Source organism: Anomaloglossus baeobatrachus, chromosome 4, assembly GCF_048569485.1.
Source record: "Anomaloglossus baeobatrachus isolate aAnoBae1 chromosome 4, aAnoBae1.hap1, whole genome shotgun sequence".
NCBI lineage: Eukaryota > Metazoa > Chordata > Amphibia > Anura > Aromobatidae > Anomaloglossus > Anomaloglossus baeobatrachus.
Window position 1 is genome coordinate 53055904 of NC_134356.1, and position 12732 is coordinate 53068635.

The 12732-nt window shown below is 49.7% G+C and overlaps 1 protein-coding gene across 2 annotated transcripts in view; it reads left to right on the forward strand.

Moving 5' to 3' along the window:
• The first annotated feature begins 12334 nt into the window (after positions 1-12334).
• Positions 12335-12732, forward strand: part of SPARC (secreted protein acidic and cysteine rich) — a 32539-nt gene continuing 32141 nt past the window's right edge. For both annotated transcript variants that reach the window (XM_075344332.1, XM_075344333.1), the window contains exon 1: positions 12335-12445. The gene's annotated coding sequence lies outside the window, so the exon portion shown is untranslated. The remainder of the gene's footprint in view (positions 12446-12732) is intronic.

Consider the following 12732-nt stretch of genomic DNA (forward strand, 5'->3'; position numbering starts at 1 on the left):
TTGTGTGCATTTTCAAACATTAATTTGGCTTTTTTATAATTCTTTTGTAGTAATGGCTTCTTCCTGGAGAGTAGCCTTTCAGCCCATGTTGACACAGTACTCTTTTCACTGTGGATAATTACACAATCTTACCAGCTTCCACCTGCATCTTCCCAAGGTCTTTTGCTTTTGTTCTTGGGTTGATATGCATATGTCTGACCAAAGCACGTTCATCTCTGCTACTCAGAACCCGTCTCTTGAGCGGTATGATGGCTGGACATTCTCATCTTTTTGTACTTGCATTTAATTGTTTGTGCAGATGAATGAGCCACATTTAGGTATCTGGAAATTGCACCCAAGGATGATGTTCAAGTCCACAATTCTCTTCCTGAGATCTTGGCTGATTTATTTTGACTTTCCCATGATGCCACAAAAAGAAGCTGTGTGTTTCAGGTGGGTATTATAATACATCCACAGGTGTATCTCTAATTAACTCAGATGTTACCAATAAACCTATCAGAAACTTCTAAAGACATGACATCATCATATGGGCTGTCCCATATTGTTTAAAGGTATAGTAATCTTGTACTTTTGACTTTCCAGAAAGTAATAAGAATGCCTTAACACATTCTCTCTCTCATTATTCTGGTGACGCACCCACTAAGGCCGTGGGGCACTCGTTACCTGACCGGTCCAGTTGGGTGTATGTCGCGGCGGCAAGACCCGGTTCCGTGATCCCGGCGATATCGTTATAAATGGGGGATTATTTGCAGGAAATGATAGTTCATGATGCCACTGTGGAACTCGGCCAGAAATAGCAGACGCTGCGGGATGAGTTCCCTGGGGTAGGTGGTGACACAGCTGTGTTGGAATAGCTCTCAACAGGTAGAGCTGGGACCCAGGGCTTTTGGTGGTTGTAGTCCTCACCAATAATAAGGGGAGTCTATGGTGTTATAAAGGCGGGATGCAGGGCCGGAGGCGCAGACAAAAAACGGAGCAATACAGGGATGCAGTCTCAAGGATTTGGGAGTGGGAGAGTCAGGAAGTAAGAGCGGAGGAGTGAAGACCTGTGGTCTGGAGCAGCTCGACCCAGGCACAGGAGAGAAGGGGTCCTAGAGCCCACGGGAAGTGAGCCATACACTCGTAACATCGGTCCACATATGACATACCGAAGTCTAGGGACTTGGCCGCATTCTGAGAGCCGGTCCCTAGACTAGAGGAGACTAACCAACATGCTCAACTAGTAAAAACGGAGGCTAAGGACACTGTAAGTGCCGAAGCCATCACCGCACACGAATCCACTGGAAGGTGACCATATAGGGCCAAGGGACAGAACTTCAAGCCACCCAACAGGGTCCGCAGACATCGGCTCAGGGCACTGTATTCGTAGGCGCAGGGCAGGCCGGAGAGGCCAGCGCAGGAAGATGACCAGGGAAGGAACATAAAAGGGTGCACAGGTCTTGGCCTCCAAACTAGCCGGGATCGGCTGGAGCCCATCACAGTGGATCTCAGCACTCCAAAGGCGGTCACTGACTAGTCATGTTAACCTGGAACCCGTAACAGTGAATAAAAACTTTGGGTCTTCGTCCTTGTGTCGCTCCGTTGTTCGCCAGCGCCTCCGGCCCTGCACCCCGCCTTTACAACACCATGGACTCCCCTCATCATTGGTGAGGACTACAACCCCCAACAGCCCTGGGGCCCAGCTCTACCTGTGGAGAGCTATTCCAACCCAGCTGCGTCACCACCTACCCCAGGGAACTCGTCCCGCAGCGTCGACTATTTTTAGCCAAGTACCACAGGTGGCGTCACAAACTATCATGCCCCGTAAATAATCCCCCATTCATAACGACACTGCCGGGGTCACGGAACCGGGCCTTACAACCGTGACATTCACTCAACTGGACCGGCCCAGTAACGAGTGCCCCACGGCCCTGGTGGGCGCGTCACTCCCCCGGTTGCCAAAGCCAAAGGCATCGAACTGGGGGCGATGAGGGTCAAAAGGTAAAACTTTCTCGATGTCCAACCTCTTGAATGCCGCTGTCATGATTGACAGAGGCATCTAAGAGGTCAAGCTATCTGCAATCGATCTGAGCAGTTAAACTTGGGTTCCGGATGTATAACTCAGCTCCTGAGCCCACTCGATTTGCTTGATATTCAGGGGGTTTGTACCGATATGGTGGATATTCAGGGGCTTGTACCGATATGGTGGCTATTCAGGGGCTGTGCTGCGACTGGGGCAAAATGAAAGTGCACAACATGAGAAGTCATTTTTTTGTAATGAATTCCTACCTAGGTAGGTTTGACTGACGGCTGTAGCTCCTGTGTATACTTGATTGCGCGGAGAGGTCAGCAGATCACTGTTGTGCTGTGTTTGCACAGACTGCAACATGTCACTGGTTTCCTGGTGTCTCAAATATTTAGATCTGGGGGGCCATTGTAAGGCTGTTGCTGTTGCATTCCTTCTCTGAAAACATCAATCAAGTTGTTATGTGAATTGTGTCCTGTGTCTCTGTAAATAATGTTCCATGTAAACTGTGCTATGTAGTAATGTGATTTGCCTGTTTAATATAATGCATGGTAATGTTTATAATGTGCCTTGAGGAGGTTGAATTCTAGTCAACAAGAAACTGTGAGGACAGTTCGAGGTTAGTGTTGGAGCTAGCCTACAATGTGAGGGACTCTGTCACGCCTGGGCAATAGAATGCCCGGCGTGCGGCACAACACGCAGGGGGAAAATCAAGCAATATGTGGCGCAAGCCCTGGTGATAGGAAGAAGGGTCACCATCTTACACTCACCTGTGACTGATTCTTCAGCTCCCTTATGTCTCTAGAAGGGTCCATCCCCCGTGCGCCATCACATCCCTAGGCCCTCGCTGACCCTGAACTTACCCTGACTAGTGAGTAGGTCAGTGAGACACTAGTACCTAGAAGGGTCCATCCTCCATGCGCCGTCATGTGTCTAGGACCATGTTGATTACCCTGACTATGAGTAGGTCAGCAAGACACTAGTGCCTTTAAATTGTTCATCCTCCATGCGCCATCACTTGCCTAGGCCCTCGCTGACTCTGAACTTACCCTGACTAGTGAGGTCAGTGAGACACTAGTGCCTAGAAGGGTCCACCTTCCATGCGCCGTCATGTGTCTAGGACCATGTTGACCCTGAACTTACCCTGACTAGTGAGTAGGTAAGCGAGACACTAGGGCCTAGACGGATCCATCCTCCATGCTCTATCACATCCCTAGGCCCTTGCTGACCCTGAACTTACCCTGACTAGTGAGGTCAGTGAGACACTAGTGCCTAGAAGGGTCCATCCTCCATGCGCCATTATATGACTAGGACCTTGTTGACCCAGAACTTACCCTGACTAGTGAGTAGGTCAGCGAGACACTAGTTCTACTATTACAATAAAACAACACAAGTAAAGTAAGACAAACAGGGTGGGGAAAGAAACAACAAATAACACTTGTGGCAGCTACAAAGCTGAAATATACGCTACTCTGTAATAAATAAACTCCCAGATTCACTTTAGGAAAACAACTTGGTTTACCATGCAAGATAAACCCCTAGCTGAGGAGCTGGAACTACAACCACCTATCCACCTGGAAATATAGCCAACAAAGAAGGCGATGCAGTATAAATAGCCCCTCAAAAGATGCGATAGGATAAGACCAAATAGGTAAGTTGAGACATCTGATATAGAAGCATAACCAAGAAAGATAAGAAAAGACAAAAGAACCATCAGCAGTTAGACATGAACCAAAATGGCCTGTGGCTCAGCAGGGAGGGAAACCAACCACACAGTAAGAGGTTACTGGATCAATTCCTGAGGCATGACAGCTGAGCTTTCTAATAAGTCTTTTCTTCACTTCAGAGGTGAATTCACATCTACACCTCTCGGTACAATATCCTCCATTTTTCTGTAGGCTATGTCTATGCTATAATCATGGAATGAATCCCTCTCTGTGTGCTCTGCTGTGTATGGGAGACATCATAGCAGCTAGTCTCCCCCTACTAGCTCAATTGTGTCAATTGCCAAGTAGAGGATGAGCCTGTGGAGGGGAAATCTAGTGAAAATGTAGGATACAGGTCACATAATGGCCAGAAATAGCTTTATTCCTTGTGTATATACACATTGCAGCTTATGTTAAAAGGTTATAATTACCCTACTGGATAAGGTGGACTTAGGAGTAGGAGATTTTATGGGGTTTGGAGGAACATCTAAAACTTTTCATTCTGGACAACCTGGAGTGAACTTGGATCTGGCATCTGAAATCCTAAGTGTCACACACAGCCATGGGGTACGAAGGTCACAGAGACACCCAACCCCGGTTCATCAATCTGCGATGAAACCACACCTCATAGCCCCACCCTGACATCTCTAACATGTCGGAGCCACGCAATAAGACCTCATCACTTCTGCCAACATGTAACTCCATGTACCTCCCATATACCGCCCACCTGGTGACCTATGACAGGACTAGACATGGGATGTGCCATCAGATTTCAGAAAATGTTGAAATAGCAGTTTTCCTCATATCTTGGCCTCTGAGTGTCCCACGCAGAAGATATTACCATCATGTTTTCTATTATGATTTTATCTATCCATTGCTAGGAAACATGATGGGTCTTTTGTCTTTCCACGGCTAGTTTATTATGAGCTGATACACACGTCCCTCCATTAAGACAAAATATGTGTTAGGTGCGTCTCGCTGACCTGAGGCCAAAACTATGCCTGCCATATTTGTGGGAGCTACGCAACAATTTTATAGTTTTTACCTTTGAGCCAGGCTGTCTGAAGGTTTTCCTTTGAAGCTTCTCTGTAAGCAGCAATCATCTCCCTACTTCCCTAGCTGAATTACTTCTGTCACCAGGGGGTGTGCTCTGCTCAGGGGCTTTTTCCTTAACTTTGGTAATTTTGACACCTACCATTTGTTCCAGGATCTTGGTATTTGGTTTCTATCCTAAATAGAGTGACTTCCGGCTGCAGGTCAGGATGTTTGGAAATATGTATGATTGGTATGTATGGATATACTATATTCCTCACTCTAAGCATCATGATGAATCTGGACTAAGTTTTTGGCAGCCGCACATTTTTTCTGCATTGGCCTCTGTAGGAGAAAGTTGGTATTACATTGAATCCATTCAAATTCATTTACAATTATGTAATATATGGTCCTGCTAAGTCCTCCAGAGTGGAGGCCACTCTTTACTGCAACGGTACATTCAAGCTAGGAAGGGGGGTTCCATCGTTAATGTTCCTATGGTGATGTTGATGTCTCTGTGTTAGCTGTGCCTGTTGTACAGGCCATAGGCGCATGGACAATCCCTTTAATCATGGGTCCTACAACAAATATTTATAAAAGATCATACAACCAGAAACAGATTTAGTTATTAATAATCCCACTATTTCAGACTTTCACACTGAAGAACTGTCCGCTAATTTATTTTGGCATTACTTTTATGAATGTTTGGTCATAGAGATGGAAAAAGAAATACACAGCGGATTTAAAGGGGCCTGTTTTTTTTTTTTTGTTTTTTTTTTTTTGTTTTTTTTTATTATGGCCCATAAGAGATGAATGACTACTAACCACATGCTTGCTCTTGGTAATGGCTCAGACCAAATACCTAAATAAACTGGACATTTCCTAATGCCAGGCAGGAAACATAATTCACGGAGCTGTCAGTTCACCTCTTACAAGCAAGTATCTATTGAAAACTCAACTCCTGAAATCACGACATGTGTCTGGCATCAATGGAGGCTCTGGGGGGAAAGCAACTCTCAACTAATGCCAGGAACATATAGGGTATTCAGATTTGAAGGGGATTCTCCTATTTGGCACCCTTCCTATTAGCTAAAGCAGAAAAACACTGCAATTTGCCTCCCTCTGGAGATCTAATGGAGGAAAAATTACCGCTAACATTATTGGCTAACATGTGATTTACCCTGCAATGCCATACTCAGTGGTGGACTTACAGCTACAATGCGCAGTGGTGCTATATAAAAATTTCTATGCTGCTATTGCTTTTTAGTATTTGCCTAACCACAAACTGCTGTATTACGTCCTCCATGCAGCTGATTCTTTCTAATAAGTGTTTTATGTCATCGCAGAGCTGGATTCACTGACACACTGCTCATTACTGCTGTATAACGTCCTACGGGTGTCAAGCCAGGACCAAGGGGATTCGACTTCCAACGAGCGGTGCAACACACCAGAAACACCATGGTAATGTCATGACGGAGGAGGTGAGGACCCTGGCGAGCGACGCAACACAAAGGGTACACCAGTACAATACAACAGTAGGACCTGGTCTAGGGAGAGGGGAGTGGGGTCACCTCCTAACACTCACCTGAGGCTGATCTCTGCACTTCCCAACATCCCCAGATGAGTCATTCTCCCTGGGCGCCGTCATGTGCCTAGGCCCTCGCTGGCTCTGAACTCACCCTGACTAGTGAAGGCCACCGAGATGCTAGACAAACAGTACACCTTGGATTCTTCCGTAGGGAACTTCGGAACTGTAAAAGTAACGATACCACAAAATGGTCAGCATAGGAATGAGCTATAGCCGGCATAGGGAGGAGTAAAGAGGATATTTATAGCAGAAGGGAGTGGCTGCAGCTGATGTTATAACTACCTGTTAGATCTTTGCAGGATAGAAATGCATCTTTGCTATATGCTATATGGCCGTGAAACGCGTAGACTGCGCTGTTCGTGCACTTTCACTGCTTGATGTGTGGCGCCCCTGACCTGGTCAGGCACCACTGAGTACTGTACACATGCTGGGGCAGTACAACACAGGTAATCCCAGGGGCTGACTAGGGTGTGGACACACAGAACACTAGTAACCAGAGCACACACACAGTTAGAGGGGACCCCTGGGCAGTCCCAGGGAGGGGGCGTGGCCATCGCCTCCCAGCTAGTGGTGGGTGGTGTCACTGGGAACAAGGGAGTTGTGCAGAGGCAGCCAAAGGAGAAGGAGGTGAGGAGTCGCGTCTGGAGGGCAGAGCAGTGGAGCAGGGTCCTTCCAGACACTTCACTGTTCGTGGGTGCTGGCGGGGGAGAAAGGGCTACCTGGTAGTGCCGCCCGAAAACCACCTGAGGCCGGAGTGCAGAGAGGTGGCTCAGTACAGGGACTGCCAGTAGACCCTGCCCGCACGGGGTACAGGTACCCAGAGCAGGGGCCCATTCAGTTGGCCTGCTCAACCTGCCGGTGAGGGCATTGCATGCATTCCACCAAACCTACACAGAGTCCGCAGCTACAGCAGCAACGAGGGGCCCATAAGTGACTAACGGCAAGCAGCCAGAATTACTTGGTCCATGCTGCCCGCAAACGGGCCAGAAAGGGGAGAACGGAGTATGCGACTTCCCTGGGTGATCCCAGCAAGACTTCAGATTGGGGTTACCTCAAAACAAGTAGGGCTAGGAAGGCGAGTCAGCAGTCACCGCTATAACAGCCTGAGGGATACCTGGTTCCTCCTGGTCCGCCATAGCATTGCCCGGGTTAACTCACCCCTGCCTTCTGAAGTGATTAAAAACCCTGAAAGACATTGCTATTTTGTGTGAGTTCTTCTGCGACCTGTGGTACTACACACTTACACTGGGCCCTGGGGCCAGCCTCACTCTCGGGAGGCCACCACATCTAACTGCACCCAATATCAGCCCCAGGCGTCCCCTAATCTGCAGTGGCGGTCGCCCTGACCGCAATTACCGAGAGTGGCGTCACGAATCCCCCATTGAAGTTAACCTGCCTGTGACCAGAAGACTACCAAGCCCATGGAGACCCTGCAGCGTCCAGCATCAGAAGGTAATGCGGGGATCCACATATGCACCTTGCCTGATCTGAAATAAAAATACTTCACATGTACTGAGCTGGATCCTCACACTTTATTTGAATTCTGGATTGTTTGGAGCCATGGCGGGGCTGGATCCAGGACTCCATGGAGAAGGGGAATGGAAGCTGTGGTGAGCTGAACTTGTTTCTATCATATATCCCACATTGTTGCAGTGTCATCACTCTGGAGCTCCCTAACGGCTTTGTTTACATGGCAGAAGGGATGCAGAGCTGACTACATCCATGACCACTGTAGCCAATCACTGACTGCAGCTGAATTCGGCACAAGACTGTTGAAGTCAGTGATTGACTAAAATCATCATTGAAGATGAGTAAACAAAGGTCGCTGATGGGCAGCAGCGCTGGAGAGAGGTCTAAAGGCCACATACCGTATGTGTACCGCCCCGCTCTCAGCAGCCGAGCTGCTCGGATCTGGCCCTTCTGTGGGTGGCTCGAGGGTCTCCGGACCCGGGGGCCTCACGGTCACTTCAAATGAAAAGGGGTAGTGATGGGATGGTGGATGTGTGACGTAAATGTACCGGCAGAGCCGTACAGAGTTCTTGACGCCACCCACGGTGTGTGGTGATATTGGACACCATCGCTGCAGTTACGGGGCATCCGGGGGAGATGTGGTGCAGCAAGTTGTTAACCCCTCCGTGGGCAGGGATGGTGGCCCCGGGACCTGTTGGGGGTTTGGCGATGCAGGGAGATGGGCGACCGCAGGGTGCTGGTGTACTCACTATTAGAAAACACACGAGTCTCTGGTAAACCAAGGTCATGGTGCTCGGTGCCCGCAGCCAGCTGCGTTCTGGTTCCCCCACCCGGCTGGTGGTCTCTGTCTTTCTCCTGCACCTGTTTAGAATGGTCGACTGCCTGCGCTTGCAACTTCAGGAGTCCGCTCCTGGCTTGTGGTCGCCTAAGGAGCCCTTTGCCCGCAGATGCTGGCCCGTGGGATCTCTGAGCCGTGGTGGTGGTCTTTTATCCCCCTCGGTGGGCTGTCGCCTTCAATCGGGACTTTGGGTGGGACAGGACCTCTAGTCCTGGCCGCAATCAGTTAATTAACTAAGTCCAGTCGCTTCTGGGCCTAGCTTCAGGGTCTGAGTACCCCCCTTTGTGCTCCGGTTTCTGAGTCGGTTCCCCGGGTTGGTACCGGCGGGCCACTACCCTGTCCCGGTTCCACCGAGCCATCTTCCCGGCTCCTGCAGACGGAGACCGCTGTCTGCCTCCCAGCCAAAGGCACCAGGGCTCCCACCCTGGCACCCATTAGTTTTGCTTCAGGCCCAGACACAGGCCTGACCTCCACTCTCCTCGAACTCTAAAACTGATCTGAACTGTTTTGAACTTTTCTGCCTTTTTCCCGCCCCGGGCTGTCCAAAACTCCTAGGTGGGCGTCTTCCAACTGCCTGGTTCTGCCCCCTGGTGTGTCTATCAAGCCCTTTGGGGGTGACTAGGGTTTTAAGGGTTGGCTCTTTGTTACCTGTGAGGGAAGGGTGTAATCCGGGGCCCTATCTGTGACTACCTGGCCCGGCCAGGGCATCACATATGCACTATTATAAGTAGTGATGAGCGGGCACTACCATGCTCAGGTCCTCGGTACACATAATGAGCAGTTGGACGCATGGATGGGTGTGGAGCACCCACGGGGCCTGGGGAATACTCATGACCGGGCCGGTGAGGGCCAGGGGATGTCACGGGTGGCCCTGTCCAGTTTTGTGACCCTTGGATGTCCACAGAGGAGATGGAGGATGGGATGATGGTGCGGAGATGAGGATGAAGGGGTTGAGGATGTTGGGAGTTGTTGTCTCATGACTCCACCTGTGGTACGCGGCCAGGGATTGGCCGCCACTGCGGGTGCTGTCCTCTGTGGTGGATGGTGTCGCAGCCGGGTTCATGGTGTCGCACATGGTGTCGCAGATGGTTCAGCTCCCGCAGGTAGAGCTGGGCCCCAGGGAGGATGATGAGGGTAGTAGTGGTGGCCGTTGGCGCTGGAGCGCAGGGCCCCGGCGCCGGTAACGATGGGCTGACACATTAATTGGGGTTCAAGGTTTTCACTCACTGTCCAGTTGTCACCCTTAGGGGTGCTTCACACACAGCGAGATCGCTGCTGAGATCGCTGCTGAGTCACGGTTTTGGTGACGCAGCAGTGACGTCATTAGCGATCTCGCTGTGTGTGACACTGAGCAGCGATCTGGCCCCTGCTGTGAGATTGCTGCTCGTTACACACAGCCCTGGTTCATTTTTTTATTGTTGCTCTCCCGCTGTGACGCACAGATCGCTGTGTGTGACAGCGAGAGAGCGACGAAATGAAGCGAGCAGGGAGCAGAAGCCGGCATCTGGCAGCTGTGGTAAGCTGTAACCAGGGTAAACATCGGGTAACCAAGGTGTTACCCGATATTTACCTTCGTTACCAGCCTCCGCAGCTCTTACGCTGCCTGTGCTGCCGGATCCTGTAGCTGCAGTACACATCGGGTTAATTAACCCGATGTGTACTGTAGCTAGGAGAGCAGGGAGCCAGCGCTAAGCAGTGTACGCGGCTCCCTGCTCTCTGCACATGTAGCGACGTTATGATCGCTGCTGCGTCACTGTGTTTGACAGCTAAGCAGCGATCATAACAGCGACATACAAGGTCGCTGTTGCGTCACAGAAAATGGTGACGTAACAGCGACATCGTTGTCGCTGTCGCTATGTGTGAACCCAGCCTTAGAGTGCTGGTTTCCGCCGTGATGGGCCCCAGCCGATCCCGGTTAGTTCGGACGCCACCACCGGTGTTGTGGAGTGTGAGACCTTCCTTCCTTGTGCTTTTTAGTATGGATCCTCATGGCGTGAAGCTAACTAGGGACCCCTTCCTTTAGTGGTTAAGTTCTTGTCCCGTTCGCAGGCAGCAAGAATCAAACGTGGGCCCGACCGTCGTCCTGACTCTGTGCTGCTGTGTCCCAGGATCTTTGGTGGCCAGAGAGACATGAAATCCCCCTGTCCTGCAAAATCTGGTGGCGCAACATGGAGTGTACACCACCCTAGAGCTCTGCACCCTGACTGCGCTGATGCTGAGGGAACTATTGAGCTCTACCTCCAGGTACCTTGTTGCTCCTGTGTCTCACCAAATCCACTGGTCATCCCCTGTTTCTTCCAGTTGGGCCGATTCTAACTGAGGAAGCTCTAAAGCACTCTCCTCAGCGACCGTGTTCTTCTGTGTCCCAGACTATTCTGAGGTAAAAGTCTGTGTGTTCCTCACTTCCCTTGTGTTGTCCCCACCTTCCTGATAACTCACTAGTGCTTGGGAAGTCCTGTTGCCATGGTAGTGCCCACTCATCACTAGTTAAGAGTTATGAGCACGTTAGCATGGTAGTGCTTAGTCATCACTAATTATAAGACTATGTTCACACACAGTTTTTTTAGCTTTGATTTTGACACGCGTCAGCTTTAAAATAGACACCAAAACTACTTCAAAAACTCTTTGAATACTCTTTGGCTACATTCAAAACAATGTTTATGTCAATATGAAAGTTTCAAAATCCACATAAAGTATTCAAAGCTGTTGCAATGTGAATTTTGAAACATATCTGCTTTGAAATCCAGTCCAGAAAACTGTGTGTGAACATTGCCTTATAAAAAGGAACGGATTTTGGATTGGGGTCCGTTCTGAGTAAGGGGTACTATGCACGTTGCGACATCACTAGCATCGGCTAGCGATGCCAAGCGCAATAGTACCCGCCCCCGTCGCACATGCGATATTTTGTGATAGCTGTCATAGCGGACATTATCTCTACGGCAGCTTCATACGCACTTACCTGCCCTGCGATGTCACTCTGGCCGGCGACCCACCTCCTTCCTAAGGGGGTGGGTCGTGCAGCGTCACAGCGACGGCAGGCGGCCAATAGAAGCGGAGGGGCGGAGATGAGCGGGACGTAAACATCCCGCCCACCTCCTTCCTTCCGCATAGCCAGTGGAGGCAGGTAAGGAGATGTTCCTCGCTCCTGCGGTGTCACACACAGGAACGAGGAACAACATCGTATCTCCTATTGGTGCGACATTATGAAAAAGACTGCTGCTACACAGATCACCGATTTACGACGCTTTTGCGATCTTTTATCAGCGCATCTAGGCTTTACACGTTGCGACGTTGTTACCGGCGCCGGATGTGCGACACTTTCGATTTGACCCCGACGATATCGCAGTAGCGATGTCGCAACGTGCAAAGTACCCCTAATTGTACAGGTTTGTATTGTCCATTTGATCAAGCAGGCAGTACCGTAGTAATAAGTTGCATATATCGGAATACTAATATTTGAAGCTTGTATTCGGGATGTTTTGCATTCTTGCGTCTCATCAATGTCTCTGCTGATGATTTTGGAGCAGGACACTGTAATTAGCATCTATTTCCTGGCATTACATGGTGGAGTCTCTGTGGATTGCTCTGGTCTGAACTTTTTTATTTTTTTTTTTGTTGGGTTGCGTCCTTTTTAGAATAGGACTGGAAGGGGGGCAGGATGGGGCTAGCACAGCCCTCCACCAAAGAATGGGACAGACAGCACAGTCCCACCCACCCCATCCCTGCTCTCTGCTAACTTCTCCTGCACCCTTCAGATTTCTTCAGACCATCTCAGAGGCTGAAGCTCTCTCCTCTCTTGCCCAAAGGTATGGATTTTTTTTGCTACCCTGCCCTCTCCAATAACACAGCCTGTACTAGAGCCCTGGACTAACCGACTACCCTAGATGACATTATCACTAACCAAGAGCAAGTAGGTATAGCAGAGCCCAGTTTGTATTTGATCCAACTTTTTGGAATATTGCATTCCACAGGGCTTTTACATGGGACTGCTGCTAAACTGCAAACTATGCAATCTGCAAAGAACTAAATTCTCTTCTGCACTATATCGACCAATGTCTGCAGATTAATCTATCACAAACCCCTTACTTATCCT